The sequence below is a fragment of the Podarcis tiliguerta genome (assembly GCF_965153285.1).
Source record: "Podarcis tiliguerta genome assembly, chromosome: 11".
Lineage (NCBI taxonomy): Eukaryota > Metazoa > Chordata > Lepidosauria > Squamata > Lacertidae > Podarcis > Podarcis tiliguerta.
In genome coordinates this window covers 17,831,247-17,846,796 of record NC_139544.1, presented here as the reverse complement: position 1 = coordinate 17,846,796, position 15,550 = coordinate 17,831,247, and the positions used below count along the sequence as shown (strand labels likewise).

The following is a 15,550-nucleotide window of genomic DNA, read 5'->3' as shown; positions in this document are numbered from 1 at the left end:
ATTTGTACGTATGTATTACATATTCTGATACACGGGCAACTGCGAGGTTTGCATACCTACTTTCTATCTACAGTGGTAAGGTAAAGGTAAAGGTACCCCTGCCCGTATGGGCCAGTCTTGACAGACTCTAGGGTTGTGCGCCCATCTCACTCAAAGAGGCCAAGGGCCAGCGCTGTCCGAAGACACTTCCGGGTCACGTGGCCAGCGTGACATCGCTGCTCTGGCAAGCCAGAGCCGCACACGGAAACGCCGTTTACCTTCCCGCTAGTAAGCGGTCCCTATTTATCTACTTGCACCCAGGGGTGCTTTCGAACTGCTAGGTTGGCAGGCGCTGGGACCGAACAGCGGGAGCGCACCCCGCCGCAGGGATTCGAACCGCCGACCTTTCGATCGGCAAGCCCTAGGCACTGAGGCTTTAACCCACAGCGCCACCCGCGTCCCATCTACAGTGGTACCTCAGGTTAAATACACCTCAGGTTACATACGCTTCAGGTTACAGACTCCGCTAACCCAGAAATAGTGCTTCAGGATGAGAACAGAAATCGTGCTCCGGCAGCGCGTCGGCAGCAGGGGGCCCCATTAGCTAAAGTGGTGCCTCAGGTTAAGAACAGTTTCAGGTTAAGAACGGACCTCCGGAATGAATTAAGTACTCAACCTGAGGTACCACTGTACTTTTATAAAGCTATTTGGAATTCCACTAAGTTAAAAGGATTGGACCAGTGCAATTTTTCTAGAAAAAGAGGTGACGGAACTCACCGCGAGTGCCTCCCTAGTTTTCTTAAAATGGCAATGGCTCCCACCTGAGAGGTGGCAGAACTGAGTTCCGGCAATTTCCGGCTGAAAAAGACGTCATGGATTTGACTATGTTGTCCTCACTGGTAGACCCTTTGTAATTTGGCTGGAGGGTTAGTGTTAAAAAATAAATAATAGTATAAAGACTTTATTTTTCATTCATCATTCTGTCAACGTTCCCAAGTATAATGTCTTGGGACAGACCAAACTCATAACAATTCCCCATTCCTCTCCATCCCTCTTATGCTTTGAGAAAAAGAGGAGAGATTAGTGTTCTTTAAACAAAGGAAACAAAAAGAAAGCAAACACCTTCTGAATAGCCAGACAGGGGCAGTATGGCATGTATGTATATATGTAAATCAGGCACGAGTGCACTGACAAATAACTTTTGGACATTTTTCCCAGACCTAAAAAACGAGTGTCAGTTCTTCTATGCTCTCATATGTTCTGCAGTTAGGGTCGCCATATTTTGAAGAGCAAAAATGAGGACACAATTGCTGGCGCCTGGAGTGGGGGGGGGGAGTGGGTGCATTCAACAATGTCCCTTCAAAATATACAAAAACAAGGACCTGGTACTTCCTTGCAATGCAAAACTCACACAGTATGTATATATTTTGCACTTGGTTTTCTAGTACTAGATATGCAACATAAAAAGTAGCTACACACCCCGGACATTTTGGCAAATTCAAAAAATTCAACCAGACAGACATTTTACCCCCGAATAAGAGGGCATGTCCTGGAAAAAGAAGGCATATGGCAACCCTATCCACTATAGCAGCAGCAGCCCTGAAACTCTACCTACCTGTTATATCAGTATCCCTGATGACTGTGCTCATTGATGCTCTCTCCTGCTGTCAGACGCCCTGGGCTCCTCAGGACCACCTCTTAATTCAACATCCATCCTGATTTGTTTGCACAAAGCTTACACGGCAGTTAGACTATGTTGAGTCTTCACGGAGCATTCATTCTGATTTGCTTGTGGGGAGGTTATATAACAAGCATTCATCCAGGATTGATTCTGATTTGCTTGAGGGATGTTTACACATCTTCCCGTTAATCATTTGCTCATCCCACACTTTCCCACGCATTTCTGCATCACTTTCCAAACCACAAAAGCCCACTGTGTGTGTGCATGTGTGTTTAAGTGGATTTGATAGGGTAACAAAGTGCTTTAATCCACTTGAATTGCACAAACCTAACGGCAGGGGACGCGGGTGGGTGCTGTGGGTTAAACCACAGAGCCTAGGACTTGCCGATCAGAAGGTCAGCGGTTCGAATCCCCACAACGGGGTGAGCTCCCATTGCTCAGTCCCTGCTCCTGCCAACCTAACAGTTCGAAAGCACATCAAAGTGCAAGTAGATAAACAGGTACCACTCCAGCAGGAAGTTAAACAGTGTTTCCATGCTCTGCTCTGGTTCTCCAGAAGTGGCTCTGTTTTCATTACACACACACACCAATCTTACAAGATCTGAGCATCCCATATAAATAAGTGGGAAATAAGTTTGCACAAACTTCCTCAGGCCTTATTAACAATTTAGCCTTAGTTTCCCCCCATGGTAATTTACATATCCCTGGGCTGGGCCTCCCCAGGCCCCAAGAGATTTTATCTTTCCTTCCAACAATTGAACCTTGAATGAACAAGCTGTCTTTGACAGTGCATATGACAGACTGACTAGATCTGAAGAACTGCTCTGTCAATCCTGGTATTTATGGCTGAAAATGAACCTACTGGAGTTAGTGGAAATTTTGCCATTAACTATAGTGGGGTGAGCAGAAGGTGGGAGGACATAGGCATTCTCTCCATATATTTATTCTGTCCATGCTCACCTTAAATGACCTCATTAGAACAGTCACTAGTGATGTACTAGATAATCTGTACTAAATAAACAAAAGAGTCAATATTTATTTGGAAACAAACAAAGCAGTATCATCCTCATCTACTCATTAATTGCAGCTGGAAATAAACTCCTTTTATTTATGATCTGATCTGGCAAAGGAAACATGTATCGCTTTGCACAAAAGTTTAATTAACCCTTTATGCTCTCAAACATCAAGAGGTGGTGGAATCAGCTTTCCCCCTCCTGTTACATGGAGAAGGTGCAGTTTTGAAAAGGCCAAGAATTCATTTGCATTAAAAACCCCGTGGGAGTTTTGTCCTTGATATGAGGGAAGGCTGTCAGATTTACAAAGGGTCAGTTCCTTTACATGGAAAATATATTCGGCTCCAACCAGCCTGGAGAGGGAAATCCTACAACAACAAAACAGAATAATGATAACTAATTACTAATAGGATCATATTATCAATAGCTTATGAAAGAGTAGATTTGATGGTAACCATAAAATGTGGCAATAATACAGACCATCTTATGGTGGTGCAAACGTTCACAGGGAGAAGCCTACTAATTTGTTCCTTTCCAACTTCTTTTTTCTATAACCCAGGTGTAGGCAACTTAAGACCTGGGGGCCGGGTGTGGCCCATTTGCCTTCTCAATCCGGCCCATGAACTGTCCGGGAATTGGCGTGTTTTCATATGAGTGGAATGTGTGCTTTTATTTAAAATGCATCTCTGGGTTATTTGTGGGGCATAGGACTTTGTTTATTTTTTCCCCCAAAATGTCTAATTTACACACGGTCTGAGAGACGGTGGACCGAAAAAGGTTGCTGAAAAAGGCTGGAAAAGGTTGCTGACCCCTGCTATAACCTCTTGACTCTTGCAATCTCTATGCCTGCCCTATCTTTCTTTGTTGACTGTCCACCCTAATGACTTAAATCTTGGAAGGTGTAGAAGCTGTGGTCTGTTGTCTACAGTAGGGATGGGGAACCTGCAACCCTCCAAATATTGTTGTTGTTTAGTCGTTTAGTCATGCCCGACTCTTCGTGACCCCATGGACCAGAGCACGCCAAGCACTCCTGTCTTCCACTGCCTCCCGCAGTTTGGTCAGACTCAACTGCAGGAGGCAGTGGAAGACAGGAGTTATGTTATTGGACTCCAACTCCAATCAGTCTCAGGTGACCTCTATCTCCAGACTACTTCTTCTAACTCCACCCCTTTGTGAAGAACTTCAGATCCTTAACGTGCCAAACCCCTGGCCTGAAGACAAGCACTCCTTCCTTCCACAGCTTCTGTCCTAGTATGTTTCCTGCTCCACCGGACTGTGGTGTGCAATGGCAGGCATCTAATTCCTCAGCCTCATGACCAATGTTCTCCGTGTTTGGTGCCCCTGCAGCTTCTGACTGTGTCCGGATCAGGGGTAGGCAACCTAAGGCCCACAGGCCAGATGCGGCCCGATCACCTTCTCAATCCAGCCCACGGACGGTCCAGGAATCAGCGTGTTTTTACATGAGTAGAATGTGTGCTTTTATTTAAAATGCATCTCTTGGTTATTTGTGGGGCATAGGAATTCGTTCATTTCTCCCCCAAAAATATAGTCCAGCCCACCACATGGGCTGAGGGATGGTGGACCAGCCCACGGCCCTGGTCCAGATCATTGCTAGATTCAGGGGTCATGACAACATTAGTATCTGAATTCCAAGGTGTGGTAGCAACTTGGATGAATTTTTAAACTTCATTTCCCCACCCCCAGACACATGAGCTTTCAAATCATAACTTGTTGCTGCAGATCAGCTATACTGTTTCAGATGAAAAGAGAAATATTTGCTTATATATATATATATATATATATATATATATATATATATATATATATTAGATTGCTATTCCAACTAGAAACACTCATAAGCAGGGCTGTGTGGTTTATGTTATGTGTTAAGGTTTTCCACACTATGTTGTGGGGCATCAACAGACTGCAGGCTGGCGTTTTACAGTATTCTCAGCAAAGACCAGAATTCTCTAGGAGAATGTGGAACAATAACCAGGGGAAGGTACAGAAACGAATAGAAGAACCCTCCATCCTCTTTGTGGACTATTAAGCAAGGAAGAGGAAGCTACAAGGCAGTGCTAAGACAGGCACTTATATTATAAAGCTTGCTTTTGCACATTCTGAAGCTGCATTTTCATTGCAGGTCACGGAGGGAAATGCCGCAAGCAACATGGCAATTTGGTGGAAAGTCTGGGTGCAGCATGGGAGCAAGCACTGCTACTGCACCAGATGCATGGTCTTAGCGGAGCCACTGTGAATGATGAGAACCTGCTCTTGAAGGATAGCGACATGTGGAAGCATCCTGAACCATAACAGTGCAAACATTTCACATTCAGCCAGAAGGGTAACTTGGACATTGGCCAAAACAGTCTGTTCCTACCGGCTGAGGCCAGCCTTGGACACTTCTGCCAAGTCTCGGAAGAGGGCAAAGTCCTTAATTAAAGCCCAGGCAATCCTGCTGAAACTGGCTAATTAGGTTTGAAGGGAATGTCTCCCATTTTAAGGGGCTGCCTCTTCCTCCCCGCCCTTCCCTCCACTGCTGTAGCTTCATTGGTCTTCCTTTATTTCAGATCCCAACAGGTCCTTAGAACAACACAAACGAAGGCGAACAACAAAGATGTCATCTACCTTGAGATTTTAATCTGGCGGAGCTGCTCCTTAGTGACGGAAGGAGGGGTGTGCAGCAGACGGACCAACAGAAAGGGTGTTAAAGAGAAAAATCAAATGACAAATTGCCATAGACATGAGCGTAGCCAGGGGGCAGGGGGGCAGCTGCCCCCCCCCAAAGCAAGCAAATAACTAAAAATACTTAACTAAAAGTAGAAATTGTAGAAAGGTTTTGACAGGGGTTTCTGAACCTTGGGGTCAATAAGAAGTATGTTGTTGGGCTCCTGCTCCCATAGGCCTCATTCAGCATGGCTTCACCCCTGAGTTAGGACTACTAGTTCATATGTAAAGGTAAAGGTAAAGGGACCCCTGACCATTAGGTCCAGTCGTGACCGACTCTGGGGTTGCGGCGCTCATCTCGCTTTATTGGCCGAGGGAGCCGACGTTTGTCCGCAGACAGCTTCCTGGTCATGTGGCCAGCATGACCAAGCCGCTTCTGGCGAACCAGAGCGGCGCACAGAAACGCCGTTTACCTTCCCGCCAGAGCGGTACCTATTTATCTACTTGCACTTTGACGTGCTTTTGAACTGCTAGGTTGGCAGGAGCTGGGACCGAGCAATGGGAGCTCACCCCGTCGCGGGGATTTGAACTGCTGACCTTCTGACTGGCAAGTCCTAGGCTCAGTGGTTTAACCCACAGCGCCACCCGCGTCCCTAGTTCATATGTACTATAGCTCAATTTGTTAGAGCATGTGCTGATAATGCCAAGGCTGCAGGTTCGATCCCAGTCTGGGACAACTGCATATCCCTGCATTGCAGGACCTTGAACTAGGTGATCCTAATGGTCCTTTCCGACTCTATGATTCTAAGTTTTGCTATATCCAGGGTTTCCCAAACTTGGGTCTCTAACTGTTTTCTTGGGACTACAAGTCCCATCATCCCTGACCACTGGCCCTGCTAGCTAGGGATGATGGGAGTTGTAATCCAGCAACAGCTGGAGTACCAAGTTTGGGGTACCCTGCTATAGCCTTTTAAGCCTTGAAACAGGAATGGGCAAAAAGCAGACTACAAACCATGAGTGGATCTTACCTTCCGACTCTACCAGTCTAAAACAACCGCTGTCGAGACATTTCATTCCGAATCTGCTAGACAGAGCCAGGCAGATGATGATGACAGGCGGTTGTCCTGAACCCCGCCCCCCCAAATATCATAAATCCTGGCTACGGGCGTTGGAGAAAAGTCACCCCAAAGGTGAAGAAAGCCAAATTGCGGGGGGGGGGGGCGGAAAAGAGGGATGGAGAGGCAGGAGTGTGAACAGAACAAGGGAGGATGAGGAAGAGCGGCGGCGGCGAGAGAAAGTGTGTCGGATGGGCAAACATGGAAAGTGTTGCCAGAGGAAAATGACGGCGTGGGGGGGGGGGGGCGTGAAGCAGAGAACCGGGAGAAGGAGAGCAAAGGAATGCGTGCCAAAGAACTGCGCGAAAGAGAGAGAGAGAAAGCTAACGTGTGTCGCGGGGGGGGGGGGAGGCGACTGGGAGGGGGGGGGGAGAAAAGCGAGCGCCAGACGAATGAGCAGGAGAGCCTGGGAGCGCGTGGCCGGCGAGGGGCGGCCGGGGGAGGGGGCTGCCAGGGGCTATTTCAGCATCCAGCGCCGGCCGAGCGGGGCAGCTCCAGACGCAGCGGCGAGCGCGGCGGCAGCTTCCCATCCCGACCACCTTTCCCCACCTCGCCTTGCCTTCTCTCCTCTCCTCCTTCTTCTTCTTCTCCTTCTTCTTCCTCGTCTCCCCCCCCCCCAGCTCAAGGCCTTCCTTTGAAGTCACGTGGAAACCCCCTCCCTCCCCCGCACCACAATCACAGCCCCCCGAATTCCCGGCGCGTAGGGGGGGACGGGGGACGGCCTCCGCTTCATTGTGACGCAAGCAGCCTGGAGAAGCCGGCGCTCGCGTCCCGCCAAGCCCGCGCGCTGCCGGAGCCAGACAGCGGCGAGGCGGGAGAGGAGAGGGAGCGAGCGAGCCGGAGTCCCCGGAGGCGTCGGCGGAGGGAGAGCCGAGAGCCGCGGACGGGGGTGGGTGAGTGCCAGTAGTTCCTCCTGCGCCCGAGGGGAGAAGAGCTGGAGGGTTGGAGAGGAGGGGAGCCACAAGTTTGCGCCCAGGGTCCCGCCCCTCTCCAAGCCGCTGGAGGCGCAGAAGGCGAGCCCGGCTGGCTCGGGACTCCCTTCGCCTTCGGGGGTCCGAGGGAGAGAGCTGCTCCCTCGCGGGGAGAGGAGCCACGGGCTCTCGGGACCCGGCGAGGTCCGAGCCAGAAGCGGCAAGAGCAGCAGGTCCCTCGTGTTGGTCGCCTCTCTGGCGCTTGTTCCGCCGCCTGCTCCCCGCCGAGCTCCTTGCGCACACGAGGATCCCCGTCGCGGGACTGACACCCCACGCGCGTCAAGGAAGCGAGGGATGGAGAAGTGTGCAGGAGAGGGAGAGAGAGAGAGAGGACGGGGGATGCTTAACAGAGCCGATTCCTAGGGGGCCAAGGTCCTTTGGGCTTCCCACCCACCCCAATACAATATTGGCCAGGGCCACCCCAAAGTTGATGGGCATTGCCATTCAAATAGTGTCACGTGATCGAAGGTATGGGGCGGGGTTTACCTGGAAACCCCCCCTCCCATTTTATTGAAGTTGGCACACACACACACCCCGGAGAGAGGTGTGACTGTGTCTGTAATCGCAAGCATCGCGCCGTCATCCGCTCGCTAAGGGTCTCGAGATGCTTTTGAATACGCGTGGATCGGATGACATCAAGAACTAAGGGAGAGGGAGAGAGAGAGAGAGAGAGAGAGAGAGAGAGAGATCAATGGAGGGAGAGAAAACACACACAGAGAGAGAGGTGGAAGTGCTCACTTCTTCCCACCTCCGTTTTATAAACTCTTGACATCTCCAAGGCACCATGATGTGGGGGGCAAGAGCTTCTCTGTTGCTGCAGCCTTTGCTGAAATCTCTCTCACACACACACTCTCTCTCTCTCATACACACCCCTTTCTTCCCTGGTGGTGATTTTTAAAAAAAAATGTCTGCAAGGTGGTGAGCGGGGCAAACATTTCATTGTGGCCGTTGTAAAAATGCCATGTTTTATTTTGCTTTTTGCCTTTAAAAAAATCATATAAAGGAAAAGCATCGGTGGCATGTCACCGGCAAGAGCAGCAAAACTAGTTTCCACAGGAAATGCGAGCATTCTCTGCTGAACTCTTGTGTGCAGCGAAGAGGGAGCCTTCAGAAATAACCATTGTTGACAATTTCCAATGTTACTTCGGCAAAACCCTCAGATATAATTGGTTTTTCCTGTTGTGCGTTTTGCTTGCATGAGGGTAGCTGGTGAGGGGGGGGGGTGCCGTTGTCCTGATGTCGTTTTCTGCTTGCTGGGTTTCTGAAGTGAGCAACAAGGACCTAATCAGCATGTGGTTGACAGGTATCCTTAAGAATAGGAGTGTTCAGGTTTCTAAAGAATAAAAGCCCAGTGTAGCATTTTTCTTAAAGAGATCTGGACTGGATATGGATGGCTTTATTAGTAAAAAAAAAAATTAACCACATGCATGATGTCAGATGTAAAGTGCCACTGCAAAATTCATTTCATTTCAATTTCTCTATGAAATATGAAGCCTAGCAAGTATCTTTCTGTTCTGAGCCAGGCATCCCTTATGGGAAAATGACTTTACATGATGCATGAATTCAGCTTGCACATCTCAGAATTAAAAAGAGACTTGGAAATAGATTTCCTGTTGTCATTACTTGTAACAATATATTGGTGGAAAATCTAAGTTATAGTCTGGTGCCTAGTTCCTTATTGACTTCTGTGAGACAGTGTGTGTAACAGAGAGTACAGGTTTGCAGCTATATCTCAGTGAAGCACTACTTTTTAGATTCCAGTTCAATCTATGACTTGTAATCTACATAGGAACTTTGTGTATTTCTGCTCCTGTTTCCACTGGAGTGAAAAGTCCTACACATTAAGGAGTCAGCAGTGAATTCTCAAATGTCAGGAAGCAAAATGACACCTTTATGCCATTTAGAACAGAAATTGGATGTGTTCAGCAGGTTAGTTGTCATTTTATACACTTCCACCCTCCCGTCATACTTAAAGAGACCTTGGTCTTTCAGGTTATATTTGATCCTATAGTTGAGAAGTAATCTGATCTGCATTTGTTATCATCATCACAGAGCCAAAGAAGATAACTATTCCTAATTAATCCTGATTGGAAGAGTCTGAATTTGAGTATAAAGAGTTTAGTGCTTGCTTTGGATGGAGTTTTCAGGGTCTGAATTATTACTGTTTTTGGAATCAAGAGTTTTTAGACAAATCTGAGGGGCTTTCTTGCCTTCCTCCAGTCTAGCATGCAGCATGCTTCACTTACATGAGTTACCTAGTTTGGTTATATACAGAATTACTGCTCGAATCATGAAGTACTGATATGTATCATGTTTCATCACTGATATTAGATGCAGTGGCGTAGCGTGGGGGGTGCAGGGGGGGCCGGCCGCACTGGGCGCAACATCTGGGGGGGGCGCTCGCACTCGCAGCTCTCTGCCCCTACCTGGCTCACTCACTCTCTCTCACTGCAGTGCTGGCTGTGCGAATCCGATCCGAGCCGCCGGGTCGCCGCCCACTGTGGAGGGGAGGGTGCCAGGCGTGTGGTGCGGTGCGGAGGGAGAGCGAGGGACTATCTGGGGGAGGGACAGTGCAGCGGGGGGGGGGGCGCAAATTACTTGCCTTGCCCCGGGTGCTGACAACCCACGCTACGCCACTGATTAGATGTGTTTATTTTGTTCTTCTGCTAGCAGCACACTCTTGTCAGGCTAATGTTCAGTAGCTGTTGGCTGTAGGGAAGCTTTTCGTAGTACAGGGTACTGGGCTACATGATGTACAAATCCAATCTAGTATGACAATCCTTCATAATCAAATTGACAAGTTACTATAGCCCTAAACCAAAGTTTCCCAAACTTGGATCTCCAGCTGTTTTTGGACTACAATTCCCATTATCCTTGACACTGTTCCTGCTAGCTAGGGCGGGTGGGAGTTGTAATCCAAAAACAGCTGGAGACCCAAGTTTGGGAAACTCAAAGTTTAGCAAACTGGATAAAGCCACAGTCAAGTGTAGGGTGTTGACCTTTCTCACTCCTGGACTCTATGGTGATAGAATCACATACTCATAGAGTTGGGAGGATTGCTGAGGGTCATCTGTTCCAGCCATTGTGATGCAATGTTTTTGATGCAAGTTCCACACTGCATTTCTGCACATCAGGTTTTATGTGTTCGCCCAGTTAAACAGTTCTTCTTGTGAAAACATTTTTGGCTGCCCTCTTCCTCTCCTCTCCCTGGGTGCCCCCTCATGCTTCCTAAATAGATTCTGAGGGTTCCCCCAACCTCTGGAGCAGATTGATGTGGAGATGAGCAGGGAGGGAAGAGGGAGGGAAAGTTTCATTGTGCAGCCAAAAGTGCTTGCACTAGCAGAACTGTTTAGTTGGATACCACCCTCAACCTTTACTCCTGATTTTGAACAACAAAATTCCTACAGAAGCAGCTTGCTGGATGGGGCAGAACTGCAACCTTAGCTTCCTGGAAGGCGGGTTTCTGTTGCTTGCTAGCAGGAAGACAAGCAAAGTGGTAGGGTGGTTGGTGCAATGAAAACACCATTAAGAGAACCAGGTTGGCTCTGCTGGTGAGTTTACACCATGCTGGCATCCCTGCCACCTTCCCCCTTTCTCTTCCTATAAACATCAATGATCCACCTGCTGGGGAGCTAGTGGATGTCTATGCAACACATCTATGTCTTACCAAAATTGTGAGGCGGTCAGGGTGGGGGCACAATCCTAACTTGTTCCACCACCTGTTGATTCCCTGGCTTGCTGAAAGTGACCATAGTGCTGAATGTGAGCTTAAGGGTTATTTCTTAGTCTTAGGGTTATGTATTATTATTAAACAACATGCTGAGCTTCTTGGAAGAAAACAAGATACAGGTTTAACAAGGAATAGTGTGAATTATTTAATGAACATGACTTATGGCATCTCCATGTGGTCACTATGAAGGTGCCCCAGCTATGCTTTAACCCAGGGGTCAGCAACCTTTTTCAGCCGTGGGCTGGTCCACCGTCCCTCAGACCATGTGGTGGGCCAGGGTTCATGGGGGGGGGGATTAACGAAATCCTATTCCCCACAAATAACCCAGAGATGCATTTTAAATAAAAGTACACATTCTACTCATGTAAAAACACCAGGCAAGCCCCACAAATAGCCCAGAGATGCATTTTAAATAAAAGGACACATTCTACTCATGTAAAAACATGCTGATTCCCGGACCATCTGCGGGCCAGATTGAGAAGGCGATTGGGCCGCATCCGGCCCACGGCCCTTAGGTTGCCTACCCCTGCTTTAACCATTACATTACAATTTAGCAACAACAGGATGCTATTTTTAGATTGGGAAAGACACACACACACACACACACACAAATCTGCCCAACATATTGACACTGCCCTAAATGCAGATCATGTAGTCCAGGTGGTAGCTAATACATGAAAAACTTGTACCACATCGAACAACCTATCAACTCACTCCACATTCTGTGCCAATCTTTCCTAGATTGCATGGAAACTCTGTGATCGGTGTTACTTAAATAATATTGTGACTCTTACACATCCTACGTCGGCTGACTTAATCCATTGCCACTCAGAAGCACTCAAGCAACTTCCACAGAGCCACTATAGAAAAACAAGGCCTGAGTTATACAGTTTAATAGTGCACATGGAATGACATGCTTGCACTATCTAAAAAAATCACATGAATTGCACAGCAAGGTACATGCAGTACTCAAAAATAATATTAAAACCAAAAATAGAAATGATTGAAATATTTCAGGCTTGGCATGGCAAACCATCAAGTAATTAAGACATGTGTGTCCAGTCTTGTTAATAAAGATATATCCAGTAGGGTATACATACTTTTCTTGCATCTACAGTACATTCCAACAACAAATGTTTTATCTGAAGGAAATACCTTATTTCCTGGTGTAAGATAGAATGTACTGACTGTTCAAAAAATGCAAATACTCCTTAGCACTATCAGCAAAAGCACTTTTATCATAGAGCCACAAATATGCCTGCCAATTCACATCTTGTAGTTTTGCAAGAGCCCCAGCCCTTTCCCAAAGCCAGCAGAAGGGTGGGGCTTTTCCTTGATCTAGCCTGGACTTCAAAAAGGCTTGGGAAACTATGAGATGCCTTGCTATTTTATTTTCAGAACCTTTCTGAGGTTCAACACAACAGGAAACCACCCAAATCTCTGGAGAAAGATGGGCCTTGCTGCCTCAGTTGTGCTAGGCTTTGAAGGGGCTTGCAAGGGCTGGCCCCAATGTCAGTGACATGTCACAGTCAAGGCCTCACCTTTCCCCTTGGGAAACAGGCAGCACTGATGGCAAACCAAGGCCAACCAAAATTCATAGACCCTGATAATTACAAGGAAAATTGTGCAGATTGCATATGTAGAATAGGAAACAGATTTTATTTATTTATTTATTTATACCCCACCCATCTGGCTGTGTTTCCCCAGCCACTATGGGCAGCTCCCAGCAGAATATTAAAAATTGAATCAAACATTAAAAACTTCCCTAAACAGGGTTGCCTTCAGATGTCTTCTAAAAGTCAGATAGTTGTTTATTTCCTTGACATCTGATGGGAGGGCGTTCCACAGGGTGGGCGCCACTACCGAGAAGGCCCCCTTGCCTGGTTTTCTGTAACCTCACTTCTTGCAGTGAGGGAACCTCTAGAAGGTCCTCGGAGCTGGACCTCAGTGTCCAGGCTGAATGATGGGGGTGGAGACACTCCTTCAGGTATACTGGGTCAAGGCCCTTTAGGGCTTGAAAGGTCAACACCAACACTTTGAATTGTGCTTGGAAACGTACTGGGAGCCAATGTAGGTCTTTCAGGACCAGTGTTATATGGTCTCGGCGGCCACTCGCAGTCACCAGTCTCGCTGCTGCATTCTGGATTAGTTGTAGTTTCCAGGTCACCTTCAAAGGTAGCCCCACATAGAGCACCTTGCAGTAGTCCAAGCAGGAGATAACTAGAGCATGCACCACTCTGGCGAGACAGTCCACGGGCAGTTAAGGTCTCAGCCTAAGTACCAGATGGAGCTGGTGGACAGCTGCCCTGGACACAGAATTAACCTGTGCCTCCATGAACAGCTGCGAGTCCAAAATGACTCTCAGGCTGCACACCTGGTCCTTCAGGGGCACAATTACTCCATTCAGGACCAGGGAGTCTGCCATACCAGCCTGCACCCTACTCCCCCCCAAAAAAAGTACTTCTGTCTTGTCAGAATTCAACCTCAAACTGTTAGCTGCCATCCATCCTCCAACTGCTTCCAGACACTCACACAGTACCTTCACTGGTTCTGATTTAAAAGAAAGGTAGATACAATCAGAAATTCCTTGGCTGCTTGTGGTATTAAGTTTTATTTGGAGGAGTCTTATTTCCAGAAACAGTTGTACCTTGGTTCTTGAACGGAATCCATTCCAAAAGTCCGTTTGACTTCAAAAAACATTCAAAAACCAACCCACAGCTTCTGATTGGCTGCAGGAGCTTCCTGCACTCAATCGGAAGTTGAAGGCATGTTGGCTGTTTGGGTTCCAAAGAACTTTCACAAACCAGAACACTAACTTCAGGGTTTATGGCATTCGGGAGCCAAAACGTTTGAGTCGCAAGGAGTTCAACAACCAAGGCACGACTGTGTATAGAGGTGGAGTGGTTAGGAATCAGCTAAGCACTCTTAAGCTGAATTCAAATTCTCCTCCTTCTAACTCTTATTCCAGTTGGGCTTTATAGCCTTTTTTCATCCTTCAGGTGAGTGTGAACTGTTGTTGTTTAGTTGTTTAGTCGTGTCCGACTCTTCGTGACCCCATGGACCAGAGCACGCCAGGCACTTCTGTCTTCCACAGCCTCCCGCAGTTTGGTCAAACTCATGCTGGTAGCTTCGAGAACACTGTCCAACCATCTCGCCCTCTGTCGTCCCCTTCTCCTTGTGCCCTCAATCTTTCCCAACATCAGGGTCTTTTCCAGGGAGTCTTCTCTTCTCATGATTTGGCCAAAGTATTGGAGCCTAAGCTTCAGGATCTGTCCTTCCAGTGAGCACTCAAGCTGATTTCTTTCAGAATGGATAGGTTTGATCTTCTTGCAGTCCAAGGGACTCTCAAGAGTCTCCTCCAGCACCATAATTCAAAAGCATCAATTCTTCGACGATCAGCCTTCTTTATGGTCCAGCTCTCACTTCCATACATCACTACTGGGAAAACCATAGCTTTAACTATACGGACCTTTGTCAGCAAGGTGATGTCTCTACTTGTTTTAGTGTGAACTAGCCACCCATTGTTTAACATGCAAAGTGTTGATAACCACACATAAGAGCCCTTTTCAGTTAGCTTTTCTCCATCAGCAGTTGATGGGTAAATGAATCTGTTCTCAAGGCCATAAGTGAGAGCTAATATATTACTTTTGGGGCCCTTATTTTGTACACACACACCCTCCACTGTGTGTAGGATTTACATCCTAAGTGACCTAACTGTGTTTGAAGTGTAAATATGTGATATCAAAACATGCAGTCCCCTGGCAGCAACAACTTCTGGATAACAAAGGCACTCGCAAGTTTCCATAATCAGGAAAGTGACTGCAATGGAATTCTAAAGGCTCCTGGCTTACACATCACCCTGCTATCATGAATAAGCAATTTGCTTGACAAAAGAAAAAGCTGTAAGATGCTAATGTAATGTGCTAATCTGTCTTTCATAAGAAATAGTTAAACACTATATTAACTGAGTTAGTGGTAGTCAAACAAAACAAAGTAACAAGGTGAATAGGTACGTGGGTAAAATGGCATAAATCCTATATGTGTATAATAAGAAAATAAGATTCCATTGGTCAAAAGAAGAGGGACAAACCAATAGCCAGGAGGAATAAAAATTTATCTTAAAACCCAATAGTGTGAAAGCTTACATCTTTTTAATGAGATGCAGGCTCTTGCTTGGGAGAAAAAAACTGGAGTTGTGTTGCAAACTGCACCCGCTCCTTGTACAAATACCAGCAGCAGATTGCATGAAAAATGGCTTGCTTAGATACACCCTAAGGTTGAATAAACTGATATCCTTTGGGTGTGTGATATTCATTCTCTGTTCTTGGAGAAAGCTCTTACACTCTTTCACTAGGAATGGGAAGGGGCAAGGCAGACATCCACTCATCCATGGC

General features: G+C 47.1%; 1 protein-coding gene and 1 long non-coding RNA gene across 7 annotated transcripts in view; one reads left to right on the top strand and one right to left on the bottom strand.

Annotated features, from left to right (window-relative positions):
- Window positions 1–2,737: 2,737 nt before the first annotated feature.
- Window positions 2,738–6,739, bottom strand: LOC310660099. The gene is made up of 3 exons (XR_014503182.1): window positions 6,369–6,739; window positions 5,302–5,330; window positions 2,738–3,041 (listed from the first exon to the last, which is right to left on the bottom strand). It is a non-coding gene; the product is annotated as an uncharacterized lncRNA (long non-coding RNA).
- Window positions 6,740–6,751: 12 nt separating this feature from the next.
- SNCAIP (synuclein alpha interacting protein) overlaps window positions 6,752–15,550 on the top strand; it is a 121,030-nt gene continuing 112,231 nt past the window's right edge. The window contains exon 1 of one of the 6 annotated variants that reach the window (XM_083403837.1): window positions 6,752–7,344. The gene's annotated coding sequence lies outside the window, so the exon portion shown is untranslated. Of the gene's footprint in view, window positions 7,349–9,220; window positions 9,356–13,969; window positions 14,034–15,550 lie in introns of those variants that run through there. The other 5 variants (XM_083403836.1, XM_083403833.1, XM_083403832.1 and 2 more) reach the window with 5 other exon arrangements.